This window comes from Vulpes lagopus, chromosome 12 (genome assembly GCF_018345385.1).
Source record: "Vulpes lagopus strain Blue_001 chromosome 12, ASM1834538v1, whole genome shotgun sequence".
NCBI lineage: Eukaryota > Metazoa > Chordata > Mammalia > Carnivora > Canidae > Vulpes > Vulpes lagopus.
Window position 1 is genome coordinate 75,257,838 of NC_054835.1, and position 22,083 is coordinate 75,279,920.

Here is a 22,083-nt window from a genome sequence, read left to right on the forward strand (position 1 = left end):
ATTAGATTAGTTATCAGGTTTAATGGTCTGTCCTGACTTTTCTAGAGCTAGGCTAAATAGATGAGAAACTAAATTTATATTTCACAGTTTTCAAAAACAGACCTTTCTAATTTTCTCTGGAAATTATAGAAATATTATTTTACTGCTAATAAATATTTTCTCTCAATGTATGAAAATAAAAACTAATAGGCAATCTTTATAACAATCAAAATGTAGTAAAAGGCTATTGATTAATAATTATTTGGCCTTGGAAAAACAATGAAGAAAGTATTTCTTTGTTATCTAGAATGTAATGTCATTCTTTTAAGCTATTCAAAATATTATCATATTCAAATAATATAAATTAAGGTATCATATAATATCATTGGATAAAGAAAAGACAGTCTTCAATTCTATAGAGATTGGTCAATGGGAATCCATAAGAAGGTTTAAATTATACTAAAATTCCTTGATAAATTAAATATCAGATATCTCTCTTTTAAAAAAATTATTTATTCATAAGAGACAAACAGAGAAAGAGAGAGAGAGAGAGAGAGACAGAGACAGAGACACAGGCAGAGGGAGAAGCAGGCTTCATGCACGAAGCTGGACGTGGTACTCAATCCCAGGTCTCCAGGATCAGGCCCTGGGCTGACGGCGGCGCTAAAGTGCTGAGCCACCCTGGCTGCCCTCAGATATCTCTTAAATATTTGTTCAGTATTAGTGTGACTTCTCAGAAATTAGTGAAGTCATTCACTTAATATAATTCTTCATACTTTCTGACTACATGCTTACAAAGAAATGTTAAAATAATCAGTAAATTACTTATTTAGTGAATTATTTTTTTTCATTAGGATTTCTACTTAGCCATTTCTTCAATTATTTAAGGAGTTCTTAAAATATGGGGAAGTCATAGCATATGTAAAAATAAACTTACAGTTTTAAGTATATAAAAGTAAAAACGATAGTTCTCAAGGATTATCTTTTTTGTGTTTGAGAAGGTGCATTATTTTTAGCCTTTTGTCTTCTGGATGGTTGAAATTCTAATATGTATGTTTGTGTGTGATTAACATATTGATAGTATCTTTTTTAATAAATTACTTTTCTATAAATTGTTAATAGAAATTATAGAATGCCAGGTTTGTGATGACCAAGACATCTGAAATATACTTGAACAATAATGGCCTGTCAAGGAAAATCTAAGGACTTTTGTTTATCTATTTCTAAAATGCTAACTCATGCTAAGGTGAATGTTAGTGAAAAATAAGATTTCAAAATTAGGGATTCCATTTGATAGAAGTTTGGTTGCATTTCGTTCTTCTCGTATGTCTCTTTTCATTGTTATCTCTCATTGTGTGTCTCTTCTTGTCATACATTTGACATGCCTCCAACTATGGTTAAATTCTCTGATGTTGTGCCTAAAAGAAGTCTGATTACTTTATTGTGTTAGGTGTTATAATGGTCTGTCCTGTGTTGTTTTCCATGATTAGTATGAAGGCACTGTAGCTAAACTGTTATTTTATTTTACTTATTTCTATCAGGCCAACAAACTAAAATGGATTCTTTGAATCCATTTGAGGTGTGGGTTGAGGAGGAAATTCTGCTTTTCTGTGATTAACTTTTCATTTTAAATGTAGCAGAAGCATTAACTGCACTAGCTCTTTGATCTCTTTGTGATTTTCATTGAAATTGTTTTAATCCTTTTATTGATATTATTAATGGCTCCCAAAATAAGCCCTTAATCTTATAATTATTGCAAAAAATAGTTACAATGGATCCTCTCAAGCTGTTGAATTATATGGGATGTGTCTCTAAAGTGACAAATCTGCAGAGTAAAATTGCTTTAAGCACCCTGAGTGAATCATTTGTGGAATCCCCCCTGGTGGTTTCTCAAGTAAGAATTGTCAGCTGAAATAACTGGTTAATTCTGTATGGAGGCAAGTTCTTGGGTTGCATTTGGACCACTAAATGCACTAAAGTTGTCCAAAATAAATGCTTTTGACTCTTAAAGAGAAGAAATCAGGTTCCATCTTGTAAGTTCCCAGGGGATGAGATGGCCATGCCTGCTTCAGCTGCTTTATAATTAATGAACTTTCACTGCCACGCTAGTGACAGCATGTTAAAATGCTAATAACTTCTAATTATGACATGGATGTGTCTTATTAATAATGATATGGACAGTTTAAATAATGCATTTGAATGAAAATTATACTGGAGAAACTTTTTTTCTAAAAGATACTTAGTTAATTATTGTTTTCTTCCATTTAAATTTCTCGAAAGACATTGTATAAGTGTCTAAGCATTTTTCAGCATGTCTGTAGATCAGAGGTCTAGTATTACAAAATACAAAATGTTTTTGCATATCCTTATATAACCTTGTTAAAAAGAGTTCATAACTTGCTTTAGCCTCATAATTTAGACAGATGTCACAGGCAAGGACGGATGTGAAATAGTATTCAGGTAGATATTTGAAAACACATTGAACAAATATATAGATAAAACTATAATAAAATGTTAGTTTTATGTGAAAAGTTGGGAACTTGGATTAAAAGGATAAGACATTGATTTCCATGTTTTTCCCCAGTAAAACTGTGCAATCTGAAATCTGCTCTAAGGAGCCAGATTCCTCAGTTCCTTTCAGATTATACCTTGTGCTCTCAAATCCAGCTGTGTTCTTAAGGCATTTTGCCCTCGTCATCTCTGAATGTTCTACGCTTTTCCTCTCCTTTCATTTTCTTACCAGAAGACTTACTGAAATATCAGAATACATTTCTTTATCTGTTTTGGAACTTTTATTCTCACTCACTTGTTATCATCTACATCTTCTTTATTGCATCTAAACATTAAATAAACCCGTATTATTGCACCTTAGACAGTTGCCTTTTCTAAAGTAATTCAGGGATCCCTGGGTGGCGCAGCGGTTTGGCGCCTGACTTTGGCCCAGGGCGCGATCCTGGAGACCCGGGATCGAGTCCCACGTCGGGCTCCCGGTGCATGGAGCCTGCTTCTCCCTCTGCCTGTGTCTCTGCCTCTCTCTCACTCTCTGTGACTATCATAAATAAATAAAAATAAATAAATAAAAAAAAGAAAAAATAAAGTAATTCAATAGGCTTCTAGAGGACAGACTTTCTGTTGATTTTAACTAAAACTAATTTTTTTTTCTAAAACTAATTTTTGATGTTTAGTGATCTATGAGTGAATAAATAAACGTGCTCTCCGATTATATTTTTGGCACTTAAAACCTTTCTTAATTCTATTATCTAAGTGATTTTTGTTTTTCTTATTTTATATTTACACTCTTCAGAGTGTTTAAAAAATGGTACATATAGCTTTATGATCTAAATGTGAAAATGACTGTTGGCCACTGATAACTCCAGAAATTTTACATTTTGAATTCAGCTGAGGTTTCATGTTATCTTCAGCTATTAAGGGAAATATTTCCATTTTTAACTCCACCAGCACTTAAGATTCCACAAGATGCACCATGACAACTCTAGAGTTGGGTGGATAAATAAGCGAGGCTTGGTTTCTGCCCACAAACCTATAGTTTTTTGGCAGATAAAGAACAAACAGCTAGATTATTTGCTCAATATTTTATTTTTATCTCGTTTACGTTTATTGAGGAGTTAAAAAAAGGAGGAAAGCTCTTTCAGCTTTTAATAATATTAAAGAGGGTTCATGGGAGAAGAAATGTTGAGCTGGTCCTTGAAGGATGGCAACATCGGTAGAACCAGAAGAGATCAAAGTAGTATTAGATATATAAGTAGCTGAGCACCAAAAATAACATGAGGGGACTGTTTCTCTTCAATAAACCCTTGTCCATCCTATTCTGTCATGGTTTCAAAAGCTTTTTGGTGCCTGCTGTGCACTCTTTAGTCCTTCCAAAGCCTCTTCGAAATGCACCACTCCTCGAGGCCCACTCTCCACCAACCTCCCCGTAGATCCAGTGCATATGCTCTTAAGAAACCTTGATAATTTGATGAGAAACTAGCTTGATGCTATCCCCCTTGTCAATTCAAGTCCTATGGGAATTCTTTTTAGTAGCTAGACACAAATTCCATCGAAATGTGGGAAATCCGAATATCATAGGACTTCTTCATGCCAGCTTTTTGGACATGCATTTTATTTTATTTTATTTTTTTTTTAATTTTTTAATTTATTTATGATAGGCACACAGTGAGAGAGAGAGAGAGGCAGAGACATAGGCAGAGGGAGAAGCAGGCTCCATGCACCGGGAGCCTGATGTGGGATTCGATCCCGAGTCTCCAGGATCGCGCCCTGGGCCAAAGGCAGGCGCCAAACCGCTGCGCCACCCAGGGATCCCTGGACATGCATTTTAAATATGTGGTATGACAGTTTACGTTATGTAGAATTGGCTTTATTGTTTAAATTGAAAAAAAACATTTGTGAACAGGCATATATGTATGTGTATATAGTGGGCATTTGTTGGGGTATAATATACATATGGAAAATTGCACATATCATTAATCTGTACAGCTCAATGAATTTTCACAAACCAAGCTTATGCAACTAATAACCAGATGAAAACACAGAATGTTAACGGCACTTCAGATATGCCCCTTTATACTCTGCACCAGCCATAGTCCACCCCCTCTGCCCCAAGTTTTGCCACTGTTGAGTTTTCTAATACCTTTAATCAGTTTTGCCCATCTTATAATTTAAATAAATGAATTCATATAGCATATGCTTTTTGGTGTCTGGCTTCTCTCATTCATTGCATTCTTTTTTTTGCGTATAACAGTATTGAAGCATTTTATATACCATAGGATCCACTCATTTGAAGTGTATCATATTTTAAGTAAATTTACCAGTTACCAGTTTGCCAAGTGATGCAGTATCACCATAAATGAGTTTTAGAATATATCCATCACCACATTAAGATCCTGATGCCCATTACTGATAATTCCCATCTCCTTCCCACACCAATGACTAATGTATTTTCTGTCCACATTTCTATTCTTAATGCTTTTTGTTCTAAGCTAAAAAGTGAATATTTAAAATCAAGTTAGTTGTAGTGGGCATTTCAGTGGGGACATTATCAAAGAAATAGCAGTTATTTCTGGAAGCATGAATATAAATACATTGCTTACTTTTTGAATTCTCTTGGAATCAAAGATCATAATCTAGACATTTAACAAATAGCCTCTTTAGAGTTTCCTATCTAGTAGAGATGTCAAATATATAAAGTGGGATGATTTTTTTTCACACTTAAATGAGTCATCTAAGTTTTATTTTTCATCTCCTCCCAGCATTTTAGCAAGTTAACATTGTTGCATGTCATAGTCACATGCAGAAAAAGAGTGGGGGAGGCAGTGAGGAAGGGAAGAAGGGAGAAAGTTTCTCACCTTTCTGAAAAAGTTATATTTTATTTTATATCAGTACCACTGCAGGGGATTTTATAGCTTACAAAAAGATCTTGGCTTTTGTTGTATTCAATCCTGGTGAAGTTAAGAATTCTTACAATAGCAGTCAAAGAAGAAATGTCAGTGGCATTTTTTGTGTGTACAAAACTGAGTAAACCTTCTGCAATAACCATGTGTATACACACGAGTGTTTCAATTTGAGTATTCTCCTCTGCTCCTTTGGCAGAATTATTAATTATATCTTATGTTTCTCTTATGAATTATAACAGATCAAAAACAATCCCTTATATCGGAGTTTTCCATTGAATACATGTTCTATGCAGTAAAAACAACAACAACAAAAAACAGACGGTCATAGAAACTATAATATAAACTATAACTCGTTGCTTTCAGAATTACCGGTTTTGTGCACATTTATTAAAAAAATAAAGAAAAGGAATGAAGGAAGGAAAGAAGATAATTCCCATTACCAAAGCCAAAATATAGAGAAAATGGAGAAGCTGGGAATTTCCTGTCTGGAAGATACTTATCTCTTCGTTTAATATTTCAGCCCATTTCAATTCTGAGAATATATTTTGATAATGTCCTACTAAAATGCTTGCTAGTGCTTCTTGCTATTCATTTAAATATGAATGAAATTATGCTATATATGTGTGCTTTGAAATTTAAGAATTTAGTAAGTGATTAAAATAGCTCAGGATGGGTTAGGATAAAAGCTAAAGGGTGTTGTGTTGGTTGTCTCTTCCAGACCTTGGGGAATATTAACCCTTCCTGCAAAGATTCTCAAAGTGTGGTTCATGGAAATTTGGAATTCCTGAGATATTTCCAGGGATTCCACAAGGTCAAAACTATTTTCATAACAATACTGACTCATAATTGCCTTTTTCATTGTATTAAACATAGGCACTGATTGTGCAAAAGCAGTGGTAAGTAAATCTGATGTCATCTTAGCAGGGAGCAAGACAGAAGCAATAATGTACTTTAAGAAATTTCTGTTTTAATTTGTAACGTGGTACATAATATTATATAACTTACATAAACTGAGAGTCTTTGAGAATCTTAATAATATTAAGAGATAAAGAGGTCATGAGACAAAAGGGTAGTACAATTAATATTTTAGCAAATTTCTTTTTCATTTCTACTCATGGCTGAACATTAGTTATGTATTGTCTTCATGATTTTTACAGTGTATAATACTCATTGTTTGTTTTTTTTCATTGTTTTAAAATAATCTGGAGTTTTATTTTTATCGAAGTATAGTTGATATACAATATTATATTAGTTTCAGGTGTACAATATAGTGATTCAACAATTATATACGTTATGAAATGCTCACACAGCAAGTGTACTCACCATCTGTCACCATAAAAGTTGTTACAATATTATTGACCTAACATGCACATTTGATTTATAAAATATAAGAATCTTTTTTTTTTTCATTTATAGTGAATGATCATGTTAGTTTTTTCCCCACCTCCAGCTTTTTAGATACTTTTACACTTTGTGGTCAGTCTGTAGAACTTGATATCTTCTGGGAAATACTTGGAAAATACCAGCATGGAAAGATAAGGTTCTGAAAAGGAGAGGATATAGGATAAAAATACTATAGTAATCATCTTCAGTATAGCTTAAGTTCATATGGGAAAGAACAAAGCAGATTATGAACATAAACTCTGTTACTGATTACTTGGGTTCCCCAGGACTCTTCAGGAAGTAAGTTACAGGGACGCCTGGGTGGCTCAGTGGTTTAGCATCTGCCTTCAGTCTAGGGTGTGATCTTGGAATCAGGGATCTTGTCCCACATTGGGTTCCCTGCATGGAGCCTGCTTCTCCCTCTGCCTGTGTCTCTGCCTCTCTCTCTCTCTCTCTCTCTGTGTGTGTCTCTCATGAGTAAATAAAAGATCTTAAAAAAAAGAAAAGAAAAATATTTTCATTTTTTAGTACATCAGTAAAAGCCAGTGAAAGATTCAAATCCATCCATAATATAGAATTCAACTCATCTATTGGTTAATGAGGAATAAAGTTTTAATAAGAAACCGATTTTTACAAAATTGACCAATATAGTCAGGAGTTACATTTTTAGGAAAATATCTTTTCCTTGCCTGCTGATTATTTAGGCATTTTACCTCTAGCTGGAATTTTAATAGTTAGGGTATAATATGCTTGTATATATAGGACATATATTCATTTGTTATTGGTAATAATAATAATAATACTTTTTTTGGTAATAATAATACTTATTTACATTTATTGTGTGCTTTTTACTTGCCATCAACTCTGATAAAGAATTCACCTTTATTAGTTCATTAATTCCTCCCCATAACACTAAGCAATACCTACCGTTAACACTCCCATTGTACCAATGAGGTAGTTAACCAGCATAGACATTTACTTGCTGAAGAATTTATTTTAAATCAATACAGTGTCTTATTTGAGAGATTTGAGGCTTTGTTCATTATAGCAAGGGTGATAAAATGATAAAATATTACAAACAGTTAAGAACTGTGCTCTTGATCGTGATCATAATGGTGAGAAAAGAAACTCATGTTTTCTTAGGCAAACATTGAACCAAATAGTGGAGTGGTTTGGCTCAGGTTTTATCCACATCCAATTACAGCCATACACAAATTTTCATTATTGAAGTTTTGGATAGAAATAATTTAATTATTGTGAATCTGAAACTCTCCAGACTCTTGCCTCTTTTTTATTTAAATCAATTGTGTTTATAAAGTGTTTTAGGTAATGTAATGCTTCTTGGAAAAACAAGCACTGATAGAGTAGAGCTGATTGTTCCTCATACTAAAGATTTCAGCTGTAACCATGTATAAGCAAGATTTTTTTTTTCAGAACGTCCTGTAAGCCAGAGAATGTTCTAAATACTTTATATGAATCAACACATTTAATGTTTCCCTTACTCCTGAGAAATGGATACTATTGTCATTTTTCACTGATTTTGTAAGTAAGGGATAGAGAGTTTAATTAACATCCAAAAGGTATATGGTGTTATCTGCAAAGCTGAAATTTTAACCTCAGCAATCCAGCTCCAACATCCATGATAACTGTTGCAGTCCATCCTCTGTCTAAAATGTGCAGTATTTTTAATAAAAGAGACTAACCTAGAAAACAAATATGAACCTGTCCCTGTTACTGAAAAAATATACGTGTGTATATGTTTGTGTGTGTGTCCACCTACCCCCAACATACACTATTAGTGGTTGCTTATCTTATTCATATACAAATAATGAAAACATGGCATGGAGCTTATTAAATTATGTGGCATTTATTTATTTTCTGCCTTAGGATAAATTTTGGGCAAAAACATTTGAGTACTTGTGATGAAATGTTTAGTTTAAAAAAAAAACCTATGAGGTAAGATTTTGTTTTTAACATTTTGGACTTCATGGTGACAATTATCGACAGCAATACTTCATTAAAAAACATATTGGTTATAATGGGGAATGAGTTGAAATTTGTATGGTATGTGGAAATAAGAAAAAAATGGTTGTCACTTAATACGTAAATTATGGAACAGAGAAGGCTCATGAGTTACAAACTAAATATATCACATTAGTACTTTGAAATATTTGTAAATGAGAAAATGTATCATGCCAGCCTTCCCTTAATTAAACTTGAGTATAAGTAACAGAATCCATTAAAATTTCTAATGTTTTATATAATGAGATTTTAGATGGCATAAATGTTCACAAAGCTTTTTCTAATAAGTTATAAAGATGAAAATGGATTTTATTTGTACCACACTATACTAACTTTGTTTTATTATATAATCAGTTTATCCTTCCTTAGTATTTTTGTTTTATTTTTCATATCTTGTGAAAATTTGATTACGTGGGATTCCTGGGTCTCAGCGGTTTGGCACCTCTCTTCAGCCCAAGGCGTGGTCCTGGTGTCCCGGGATCAAGTCCCGCATTGGGCTCCCTGCATAGAGCCTGCTTCTCCCTCTGCCTATGTCTTTGCCTCTCTTTCTCTCTGTGTCTCTCATGAATAAATAAAATCTTTTAAAAAAGATTCAATTATGCTAAAGACATCGCTAAATTTGCCTCCATGAATATTCTGCTAGCCACAAGCTTTAGTTGATTCATTGTTTATTATTCAAAATGTTATCAAATAAGGCTAAATGTCGGGGGGGGGCAAGGGGGGAGAATATTACCAAGTATAGTTAGTAAATCATTCCGTGCAATACATTTTGAATCTTTCCATTATGTGCTGATGTGAAATGTTATTTCCCAAGTTGTTGGGGGAATAACTATTATCCTACTATTTGTTAATATGAAAAATACATTAATTAATACTGGTTTTCCTAGAATTTGACATTTACTTTACAATTGTACATCAGGAAGATATGTAAGTCATATTTATTTGTAATTAGGTTTACCAAATGGCAAAAGGAAAATATGTTTTTCATGCATATGGGGCTGATTTCAATAGATAAATATATGTATGTGTGTTTTGGCTTGAAAAGACTTGAAGTCTTTCCAGAATGTTAGTGCCCATAATTGTTGGTACTATCAACCTTATGGAAATAAACATTTGGAGCTGTTTCTTAGACTTATTGGTGTATTCAGAAAGTAAATGCTTGGAAAAGAATAGAAGTCTGCAGGAATATTGTAATATATAAAGAAGAACACATCCTTTAGAAGTAGTAAGAAAGGCGAGAATAGATGGGAGTTAAAAAAGGAAGAAACTGGCTGACTAAAGGTTTGAAGATGACATAATAATTTTACTGAAGAAAAGTTTTTCAGTTAAAATTGTTTATATGGTTGATTTTTTTTCAGAGACACTGATGTTCCCAAACCTTTACCACTGATCATTTAAACAACTCAAGATATTTTACATTTAATTAAAGTCCTGAAGATATGAATTTTCTTCTCAAATATAGTGTACTCATGCTATGTAAGATATTCATGACAGTCCTCTACAAATATGAACGTCTTATTAAAAATAGTATTCTAATATTATTTCCAAATTTAGTAACATTGACTTGTTTGTTGCATGATAATGGGAGTTTTGGGTTTATTTTCAGAATTATACCCATGAAACACACCAAAGCCTGACTATAGGCAACATCCTTGAATGTGATATGTTACCTTTGTGTTTCTGATATACATTATATCTACATTTTTCACTTATATGCTAAATTTTACTATATTTCTCTAACCAAACCACAAGTATTTTTCTTTTCATTATGGTATAAAAATACCTGTGACCAGTTTTGTCATTTACAACCTTCTAGAAGGTGGGAGTTATTTCTCTGTAGGTATTTCAGAAATTAGGGTCAGAAAAATGTACTTCTTTTTTACAAATTAGTCTCTGCAAAATTTTTCATAATAAAAGGCCCTTCACCTTTCCAAGGAATTGAAGTAGATCATCCTTGCCTGAGGAGGTAGGATTCTGAATTACATTCTAACTTCAGTTCTAGAGAAAATGTAGAGTCCTTCAAATGACTTTGCATTTAATTATTCCCTCCAATACCATTTCCCTGCTGTGACATAATGATAAAAAAATACTACAACAACAAACATTATGTGTAGTATAATATTTCAGTGAAAGGCATGGAAGTGGAAAGGAATAAATTAATAAAAGCATGACAGGCCCACATGGATATTGGAATGGGATATGAGCCTCCATCTGGAAACTAACAGACAATGTGTCTCAGTGAAAGTTGTGAAGACAAACACATATCTCAAGTGTTTTGCATTAGTGCACACAAAGGAAAAGACCATTCTTGAAGTGATGTAGTTGGATGCATATGAGATAGCTGTAATTGCATTATGAAAGCATGTCAGCAGCAAATGATACAAAGAAGCTGAAACATAAATCTTCTCTCCTAGATCTTTTAGTCAGTTGTATCACAATTTCTTGCACAAAATTATTGAAGCAAATGTTTTGATTGTTATAACATGAACTTACTGTATCCTTAGAGTGGCATCTCTGAAAGTAGTTCAACTGACATACTTGTGTTCACACAGGTATACACACACACACACACACACACACACACAGAAACCAGATGCAAGTGCATAGGGTATTTATGATGTGTATTTCTAGGATGTAAATTAATTTCAAGAAAAATACCATATATTTACCCAGGAATCAGATATTATATATTATCTAATGGTTCAAGATTTCAGGTTTATTTTTTGTCTCATTTACTAAGAAAGGGATATGTTTCTTATCTAATTATTTTATCCTTTTATTTAAAAATATTTTTATTTGTGGGGCACTTCGGATCTCAATTAAGCATCTGACTCTTGACTTTGGCTCAGGTCATGATCTCAGGGTCGTGGGTTTAAAGATTCCCTGTCTCAGAAAGAATCTAGCTCCATTATATCTATATCAGCAATATATCAGTTTTATATTATAAAGAAATATGATATATTTACATTTGTAAATACTTTTGTTGGTCTACTTATTTACAATTATTTTATTTTATGAACCTGGCTAAAAAGTTCTGGTTCTGGGAAAATCCTTCATGTGCATGAAGTTTACCTTTGAAACTCAGTGTTTTTGAGGGGACTTCTAGGACTTAGATCTTATTTCTCTAGTATGTATAGTCTCTTTTTTTCTACCCCACTCCTTAGGCTTCACAGTCGTAAGTAAGAATGCCATCACTTTCTCACTTTAAAATTATCTTTAAACCTATGAATTATTCCAAACTCAGGCAAAGCACATGCCTACAAAGGAAGAAACGTGCTCATCAAAGGTACTTCTGTATGTTCTTGATAAATGAGAGAAAGAGTTGCTCGGAAGGTAATCAAAACTCTTCATTTGTTCATCCAGTGATAATTCGGCATTTTATGTGAAATGTCACAAAAGGGTTTACCCTTTAATAGGAATAATCCGATAAAAAATATACAAAAGAAAACAAAACAAAAAACCTTGCTGTTCTGGGCAGGTAAAGAAAAAAAATGTATGTCAAAATAAAATAGTCAAATTAAAACTTTCATTAAAAAAAAAGGGATAACAACATTAGGCATAATACTATACCTTATACTTACAACCAGTTGTATTACCATTTCTTCAAAGTGTTTGCTTTCCATTTAGGATTTCATCTACATAGGAACAAGAGGCTGAATTTTGAGCTATGAAAATGTCACTAGATTGATAAGAATGTGGCTTGGGAATTCTCCACCGATCATTCCTTTAGGTTTGGTATGGATTAATCAAATTTGTAGATTTTCTCTATTCTATTTGAGTAGGATAGGTCAGATGAGAATCTTCCTAGATTTTTAGAGAAAGGAGTATTCTCCTTGTGAATTTTGTCTCACTAGCGTCATTTCATTCTGCCTATGTTGTTGACAACATCTTGATAGACCACATAAGGAACAGTCACCCACATACTGTTTACATTACTAATTAACAGAGAATTTTAAGAGAGATTATAGGCAATGTCACCACTCCAACATTTTCCTCTTAATGAAATAACCAGCACAGTGGGAAACCAGCTGCATTTTTAAACCCAGCAGGCGAAATTGTGGAATAGAGACTATTAAGCATCAGAGAGAAGGATTTGAATACAATGTTTGCTACTAGTGAAAATGATAGGAAGTATTCTTACAAGGAAATGCTTCTAGAACAATCCAGTCTTGGAGTTTAGAAAATTTCAGGTTTCCTTGATAAGATGAGCACTGGGTGTTATACTATATGTCGGCAAGTTGAATGTAAATAAAATATTAAATAAATAAAATTTCAGGTTTCTTTCCAAATATGTATTACCATGCATTTTCTACTATAGCTGGGCAATGTGTAGGCTAAGAAGCCACAAAGCCTAAATAGGATTCTCCTTGGCTTCTGAAGACCTTCCTCCACAAGACTGAAACAAAAATTATTTAAATAGGTTCTTTTACATATTCTCATAGATTCTGAATATTTTCAGAATATTCTTTCAATGTTCAGAATATTTTCAGAAAGAAAAAAAAATAGTAGGAACAGCAGCTCTTTGGAAAACCGAACACACTAACTCCCTTACCTCTTAGTTATTTTTTTGCTTTTTTTCCCTTCTGGCATTCAGTTTAATAGCACCAATGGCTAAGAATGATTCCAATCCCAGGTCAAGCACATTCCTAAAAATGAGTGAAGAATACTTACCAAAAGTGAGTCTGTATATTCTTGGCAGAAAAAGAGATAAACAGATGATGGAGAGATAATGAAAACTTCCCTACTCTCCAGAGAAGCAAGTCAGTACTTATGCTGAATATCACAAAATGGTTTACCTTTTACTACAAATAACAATGCCAATCAGAGACTCCGAATGTCAGAATTTTTGAGGTCTCTGTAGAACCAATTCCCTCGACAAAACCCAACACAAACCAAAGAAGACAAACATTTTTCCCACATGGCAGTGCTTCAGTTTTGAAAGAAACAAAACCAGTGCCTCATTTCAATCTTGCCTTAACTAAAACACTGGATGCTGCATGATCTGACAAGAGCTTTTGCATGAAAGAAGAGATGTTTGGCACTAATAAAATTTAAATTCAAATTTGAGTTTTGTGACAAGGTTTGCATGTCTAAGTCTTTTGCAAGTTCTCTCTCTCTTTCCATAACTGGTCTGCGGAAACTCAGCTGCAAGCCTTGGCTCGTGCTCACCCCTGAGTGTGCACAGGCCCTTCTGATCCTTGACCTGGACACATCTCTTATGTTGCACCTGCCCTGCACCCCAGGTGGTTGAAGTCAAGCTAATGAAAGAAACTGGATGTGGGATCTTGGATCCAGCTTTTTTTTTTTAAGATTTTATTTATGTTTTTCATGAGAGACCGAGAGAGGCAGAGACACAGGCAGAGGGAGGAGTAGCAGGGTCCATGCAGGGAGCCCGACATGGGACTCGACCCTGGGACTCCAGGATCACGCCCTGGGCCAAAGGCAGGCGCTAAACTGCTGAGCCACCCAGGCATCCCATGGATCCAGCTTTATAACAACCACAACTTTAAAAATTTTTAATCAGTGGTATTTTCTCTTTGAATAAAATGTTTAAAAGGGTAAAAAGACAAGTACCATCACAGTTTGTTTATGGAATGAAATACTAATCCTATGCTGAATTTTTTCAGATGTTTGAAATAGTATATTATGTGTTAACAAACACCAAAGTCTTAAAGCAATGTAAAATCTCAAATGATCCTTTATTCCCCTTCCTCTAGTTCTTATTGCACTTTGAAACTCGATAAAACAATTCCATATGTTCTACTATAAAAGTAATTGCTGCAATTTTACAGAGTCCTAACATCTTCTGTTTGTTTACACATAGTAAATGAGCCATTGTTAGATATCACACAGTACATGGTATGATTCATTTCTAACAGAAAAAGTATATATATATACTGTATATATATATATATATATATATATATATATTGCTTTTAGCGTAACCACTTTAAAATTATTTTCCATTTCAGTATGAATAAAAAATTAAAGTATATTATAAACACATGAGGTCTATTAATCTACAAAAAATTAGAAAGCTTTCATTGTTGGAAGAAACAACCATGCACTAAAATGGATATTAAAAGTTAATTATTCAATTTTTTGGGAAGCCTTTAAACTTGTCTTACTATGAAAAGACAAGAAAGGAGATAATCAGATAATAGAGGAAAACAAAATAGGTTTCTATCCAAAGCTCTGGTCTTAAAAAATGTTACTGAGTATCTATCTATCTCTAAATTGTCAGCCTTGTTACCTGGTTAAAGTATCCAAGCTAGAAAGGGAGATAGGTAATGGACCTTCTGTATTCTGAGGAAAGGGTAGATAATAGTGGTGTGTATAGGGTGGGGCCAGATAGGCAATCTTGTTTTACCTGTGCATATACGGCCTGGAACTAGTGTTCACAAGAGCCAGTCTTTGCTTGTCATCCTTTACCATTTGCCATTTTCCCTGTAAGAGTCTTTAAACCAGTTGGTGTTAGGCTGAACTAAACAACTTGTAGAGTTTATATGTTATCAAAAAGGTTAAGTGATATATGCCCAACCAAACTAAAATTACTTGGATTATCTGTTACTTGGGTAATCAGGTGTTCACAGAAGATTGGGACAAGAAACTGCAGTTTATTGACGTCAATTCAGTTTCTCTTACCACCTGACTAGGATTTTGTCTTGATTTTCCTCTTATTTTTGAGCCTTAACTTTATGGCTCTTGCTTTGGTTCTTTATGGCAATTTGCTTTGTTTGTAAAACATAACAGGGGCATATGGGTGGCTCAGTGGTTGAGCATCTGCCATCAGCTTGGGTCTTGATCCCTGGGTCCTGGGATCAAGTCCAACATCAGGCTCTTTGTGGGGAGCCTGCTTCTCCCTCTGCCTATGCCTCTGACTCTCTCTCTGTCTCTCTCTCTCTGTTTCTCTCATGAATAAATAAATAAAATCTTTAAGAAAAAAAAAAAACATAATAAGGAACAAAGTATCCACTGAAGTGGAGGGAAAAAGAAAAGACAAGAAAAGAGGAAGTACTTTTTTTGCAGAATTTGTATCTTCGAAAAGTAATCCTTTTTTCAGTTTTTATATATACGTATTTGAATAAAAAGACGAATGATTATGTTTTGTGAGAAAGAACTTCTTTCATCAGAAATACCAATAGGAAATGAGCATCTCCAACAATACTGAATACTGGATGTGGTGCTAATTCTCAGGAGTACTGCGCAACTCCACTTGAATAGGTCATTATAAATGCAAGATTGGGCACTCTCATTAATAATTTCATATTCTACGTAAACATTATGATGTACAAGTAGTTCTACTTAGAGTCTAAATATACAATTAAATTATGAGTAGTTTAAGATCCTTGATTTAAAACTAGAAGTATAAGAAAAACCAAAAGACTTCTGTTTGGTTTGTCAATAAGATCGCTTAAGTTCAAGTTTCAACTTTTCGGACATCCCACCAATATTCAGTTTCTATATTCCAGGAGACTTTTATTAAAAACTTATATGTGTGAAATAAGTATCGAAAGCTGATGCTGAGCAAGTCCAGGTGTGATAGCACAAATAGACTCAAATTAACCATAGAGATAAGCTATTACTAAAGATGCTTCCACATACAGTACTGTGCCAGGAATCATGCTACATGCCAGGAACTTAAATATGACTAAAAGAGTTCCTCACTACAAGGATGCTTAATTGTGTGAACATTTACATAGACTAAATGTGGTAGATGCAATGCAATATGGATAACAAAAGGCCTAAAAGGCAGAGTTCCTAATGTAGCCTGAGGGGTCCTGAAAAATAGGGGATGAAATCTGAGCTAAGTCTTAAAGTGCATAGGAGAAAGGAATCAGAAAGGCATTGGAGCCTAAGGGCTTAACATGAACACAGGGAGAAGGATGGGATTGCACAGATGCCTGTTTAGGAGACAGTTAAAGTTGAGGCATATAGAAGAAGCAAAATAATGGCCTTGACTATCATGTTCAGTGTATTGGATTTTATAATGACTAATCCCCTGCGAGGGCTTCCATAACAAAATACCACTGACTGGGTAGCTTAAGGGACAGAAATATATTTTCTCATAGTTCTGGAAATACGAAGTTCAAGATCAAAGTGTTGGGAGGTTTGCTTTCTCCTGAGGCCTCTCCCTTTGGCTTTCAGATGACCTCTGTGTTGTCCTCACATGACCTTGTCACTGTTCACAACCATCCTGGGTATCTCTTCCTCTTCTTCTTCTTCTTTTTTTTTTTTTAAGATTTATTTATTTATTTATATACTTACTTACTTACTTACTTATTTATTTATTTATGATAGACATAGAGAGAGAGAGAGAGACAGAGACACAGGAGGAGGGAGAAGCAGGCTCCATGCCGGGAGGCCGACGTGGGACTCGATCCCGAGTCTCCAGGATCGCACCCTGGGCCAAAGGCAGGCGCCAAACCGCTGAGCCACCCAGGGATCCCGCTCTTCCTCTTCTTATAAGGTCATTAGTTCTATTGGATTGGAGCTGTACCCTATGACCTTATTTAATCTTAATTACCTTTTTAAATGCTCAATATCCAAATTCAGACACAGTGGTTTAGAGTCTCAACATATATGTGGAGGGATACAGACTTGTCCATAACAATAACCATGAAGAGGGCCCACTGAAAGGGTTTTAAGTGAAGAAGTAAAAGAAAATCCTGCATTAGGAAAATTTGTGTCTAGATGTGTAATGAGGACAGATTTGAAGGGGAAAAAGAATGGAGGCCTGAGGACCAGTTATAAACATATAACAAATTGTCTGGATATGAGATTGATCTGGGGCACTTGTGGAATGAATGGAGAAAGGGAGACTGAGTTGAGAGAAATCCTTCATTAATTGGAAGCACAAGATGAGAGAAAGAATAAAGGAAAAGATGAATCCCAAGCTTCTTAGAACAATATATGTTGTACTCCCATAAGCGACTAGGCCTACATGGAAAGGGATTAAAAACCTGTATAGCCTACAGAACTGCATCCATCTGCCCCTCTTGCCCACCTCCCACAATGTACATTTGCCTCTTTGATCTTGTCTCTGTTCTCTGAATCGTGCTCCTTCTGATCCAGCCATGATGGCATCCTTGAACATGGCAGACATGAGAGGCACAAACCACTTAGTGACGCTATTAATTATTTTCTTGATCAAGTTAACAGCACATTGTTCCCATTAACTTAATGTGAAATGCTGTAGACGATTTCAAAAGTATATGCAGAGAAATAGAAAAACTTGTTAGTACAGCTGGCATTATAAATAAACCGAGAAAGAAAACACTCAAATCCCAAAACAATCAAACAAAAACCAAGGCAAATATTAGAGATACAGAAGAGGAAAAAATAGCATTTTGCAAACTCATTCAATCAATGTTTGTTTATTTATATATTGAGGTATAAAGATAAATTTCGATAATTTTAAGGGGAGTAATCATAAGAACTGTGTTAAACTGAAGATATGTACACTGTCTAGAAAGTTTGCTGTGTTGGAGTGCTAGCCATATGCAGTAAGATTTATTTTATTAACAAGAAGCCAGAAATTGGATTTTTATATGAAAATCTCCTAAATTCCTAAATTTACATCATTTTTTAAGGAGATTTCCGTATTTATTTTAGACAGAGAGCATGAGCGAGGTGGGAGGATGGGCAGGAGGAGAGAGAATTTCAGGCCAACTCCCAGCTGAGTGCAGAGCCGAACAAGAGTCTCAATATCAGGACCCCTGAGATCATGACCTAAGCCAAAATCAAGAGCAAGAGACTTAATCCACTGTGCCCCCCAAACTCCCCCACCCCAGACTTGTGTCATTTAAAAAATACACTGTAGTTCAAACAAATTCTATTTGAAAAAGAGATTCAGCTCATATTTTACTTCTCTTCACCTGAATCTGGGGATTAAAAATATGATATATTATGAATGATTATCACTTTAAGAAGTCAGTGAATGGAGCTCTACTTACATCTTAAAGTGCAGGTCAGTCGTTCACGGATCTTAATTGGCATAAATGGTCTCTCATGTTCAACAGAGAATATCGGACTTTGTTTCAGGTGGTTCCGATCCAAGGTCATTTGGGGTCATGGTTATGAAAGAAGGAATGAAGGATTGTTGGAGTATAGCTGGGCAGCACATGCTGGAGTCGGGTCAAAGCCAGGTTCTCATAATTCCATTTGGTCAGTGCCAGATTGTAAAATAATAATTTATTATAGGCTTATTGGGAATTATTTTCCCGCAGACATGATGTCATTAGAAATGGTATGCCTTCACTTATTTGTAATTTGAGAAGATGTTACCTAAGCAAATCAGATGAAGCCAGACCACGTATCTTTGGTTTTCATAGGTGAGGAATACAGAAATATAAACTGTAAATTTTGAACTGTAATGAAATTATTCAGGCACCAAACACCTCAGATTTGTCACTTAGTTATTCTTTTCTTTATTTGACTCTTTGCTGGTCCTTTCAATACTTTGCCTCATGTGAGCATGAAGACTATATGAGTGAGAGGTGAAGCTTTCATCCATTAGTCTCTTCTTTGAAATATGTGTCTGTTTTGTCTTTATTGGAGAAAGTCTTTTATGGGAAACACCATAAGGTCATAGGTATATGGAATTTATTGTGCTTTGTTTTATACTATTAATTGAGAATGGTCTAAATGATTTATATATACAACAGCATAAAGGTTTGACTTAGATTAGAAATACAAGTGACGGTACTGCTAGTGGCATCCAATCAGCTCCATCATGTGACAGAGTTCTTGAAACAAGGTTTCTATCTTTTTGGGAAAATTAATATTTCATTGTCTATCTGTAAACTTATTTGTAATTTCTTGCTTCAGATTAAGGTGAGACAAATAATAGTGCGTGTGTGTGTGTTTTAAAATTGTTTCTTTTGGTTTTTTACAGTTTAACATTCTGTTCAAATGGATGATAATGCTTATTTGTTTGTGTTTATGTAGATAAGCCTTATCAACTGTGAAGCTATTAACTGCATCAAGGAAGTCACAGCAGGGATAAGGCAGGGAGATCATTGCCAACTTTTTTTTATTGGTTAGTCCACTTGCCAGTTTTACATGGAAAAAGATCTGAGTTCCAAATTGTTTAGTGTTGAGATTAATTAAAATTTACTCATCAGTGTTCCCAGAGAAATCTAGATTCACATTTATTCCTCACCTTCTGATATAATAAATTCTATCTCTGCACACATGTGCAGATACATAATTAATAAGCAAGGTACAATATATGCTGTATATACTATTTTGGACTACACCCTAAAGACTATTTTGAAACCTTTATTAGGTTTCATAAAGTCATTTATGGGTTAGAATGTGCCTGATTAATTTTCATGGCTATTAATATTTAATACCTGAGCTCTTAAAATTAAATAAGTAAACATGGTTCATGAGGAAAAGACACAAAATATTTGGAATTCATTTTGTAAAGAATCTTTTCATCCTTAACTGATACTATTTAGTTCAGTTTCTCTATAAGTATTTGAATAATTTAGAATCCTTCCTCTTGAATTTCCTTTCCTCTACTTATGTGTACAGTCCTGACTATGCAACCCAGCTTCACCCAATATTGTTATGTCTTAATCTTTCTTCCCTTGGGCATGCCCCATGTTATTTTCAAATGTGTAACATTGTGATAACAAATTTATCAAATTGGGACCCTCCAGCTTCTGATCTGAATTTTAAAAATGGCCTATGAATAGTTGGTTTTCATAATCAGAATAAAATGGGCATAAATTACCCATGATTTCTTTTGCTACCTTCAATAAACTTCTCCCCAAAACTAAATCAAAATGAATGAAATATATAATAGTTACCAAATATGGGTCATATGTAGGATGATAGGTATTTTTGTCTAAACAGAGACACTTTTGAATGTCAAGGTGGGCAGTGTTGGCAGTTATGTCAAGATCATAGTGTACCAGGAGAGACCTGGATGATGTGGCACATTGTATGAATTCTAGCTAGTAGAATTAATTATATTTTAAGAGCATTTCATTTTAAGATAAGGGAATATGCCTCTCCATAAAGGGAAAGTATTTTATTTTTAATGCAATGGAATCTATGATGCAAACATTTAATATATAGATTAATTGACTAATTTAGTGCTTTTCTTTGAGACAGGTGCCACATTCCTAAAAGCCATTCTTAATTCTAATCATATGTGAGTAATGCATTGTTTCTTCATCTCTAATGGGTTCTGTTTCCAAACATTGCCCAGGGGTAAGTCAGCAAACTACAGTTTGTAATTTCAAATTTAGACATGATAGGTCACCTTATATCAGGGCTGATCTTTAAAGGATGTAATGGACAGAGAAAAATTGCTTCCAAGCTCAGGTACATACAGCCTAATCTTTTGGTAGTACAAATGATCTAGCAGATTAAAAGAATAAGCATAGTCTAAATATTTCTTAAAGGGAAATCCTTTAGAAATAACTTCACAGAGATTATAGTGAGATGCTCAAGTTACTAGAGCATATCATATTTTTCATTGATCAGAGTAGTACCTCTAGGAAGGTGAGGTGGGCTGCTGAAGGGAAAATATCTTCATTGAATATCTTTTTTACATTTGGAATTAATACCATGTGCATGAAGTAATTGATTAGATGTTATATTTTTAATTTGTATGTGTAAATTTATTGGAAAAGAACCTTGGTAATCAATAATTCATCTTCCCTAGTGTCTTAGTATAAACATATACATTTCCTATTCACTTAGCACATTACAAAAAGGATATTTGATCATTTAAAGAGAATAAAAATTGAAAACATGAAAAACGGTTTACTAACTTTTCTGTTGGAAAATATTCATAGTAATTTATAAGCTGAAAGAAAAAATCCCTTTATCCTCTTCAGATTAAAAGGTGGCCATTTTAAGTATATGATGAGTACTTAGAAACCCTAGAAATAAAAGCAAATATAGCATATTACTTGGCATGATTTTGATATCATTTCGTCTTTTTAGCCATGAGGTTATTGTGAATTTTATCAGATAAAGCTCTTGCTCTCTTCCCCTCTGAAAACTCTCCAAGTGATACAGTCTGCCAGAAGACTCATGAGCAACCAGAAACAAGAGTCAAAGGCACCCCAGACTCTTGTAGTAAAAGGAATGATGTCCATTCCTATGTTTTGTCCTTTAAATATATATACCTTTACTTATTGATGGGATCAACCAAAAATATGAAGTCTTTTAATGAGTTTCTAAAGAGTTCACCTATGACGATGATCTCTTCCTTGTTTTCAGTAATTTTTGGTAGAAATTGCAACACACCTTGAGAGAGAAT

General features: G+C 34.1%; 1 protein-coding gene across 26 annotated transcripts in view; it reads left to right on the top strand.

Annotated features, from left to right (window-relative positions):
- Positions 1 to 22,083, top strand: part of ADGRL3 (adhesion G protein-coupled receptor L3) — an 802,670-nt gene that overhangs the window by 390,854 nt on the left and 389,733 nt on the right. The window lies entirely within an intron of this gene.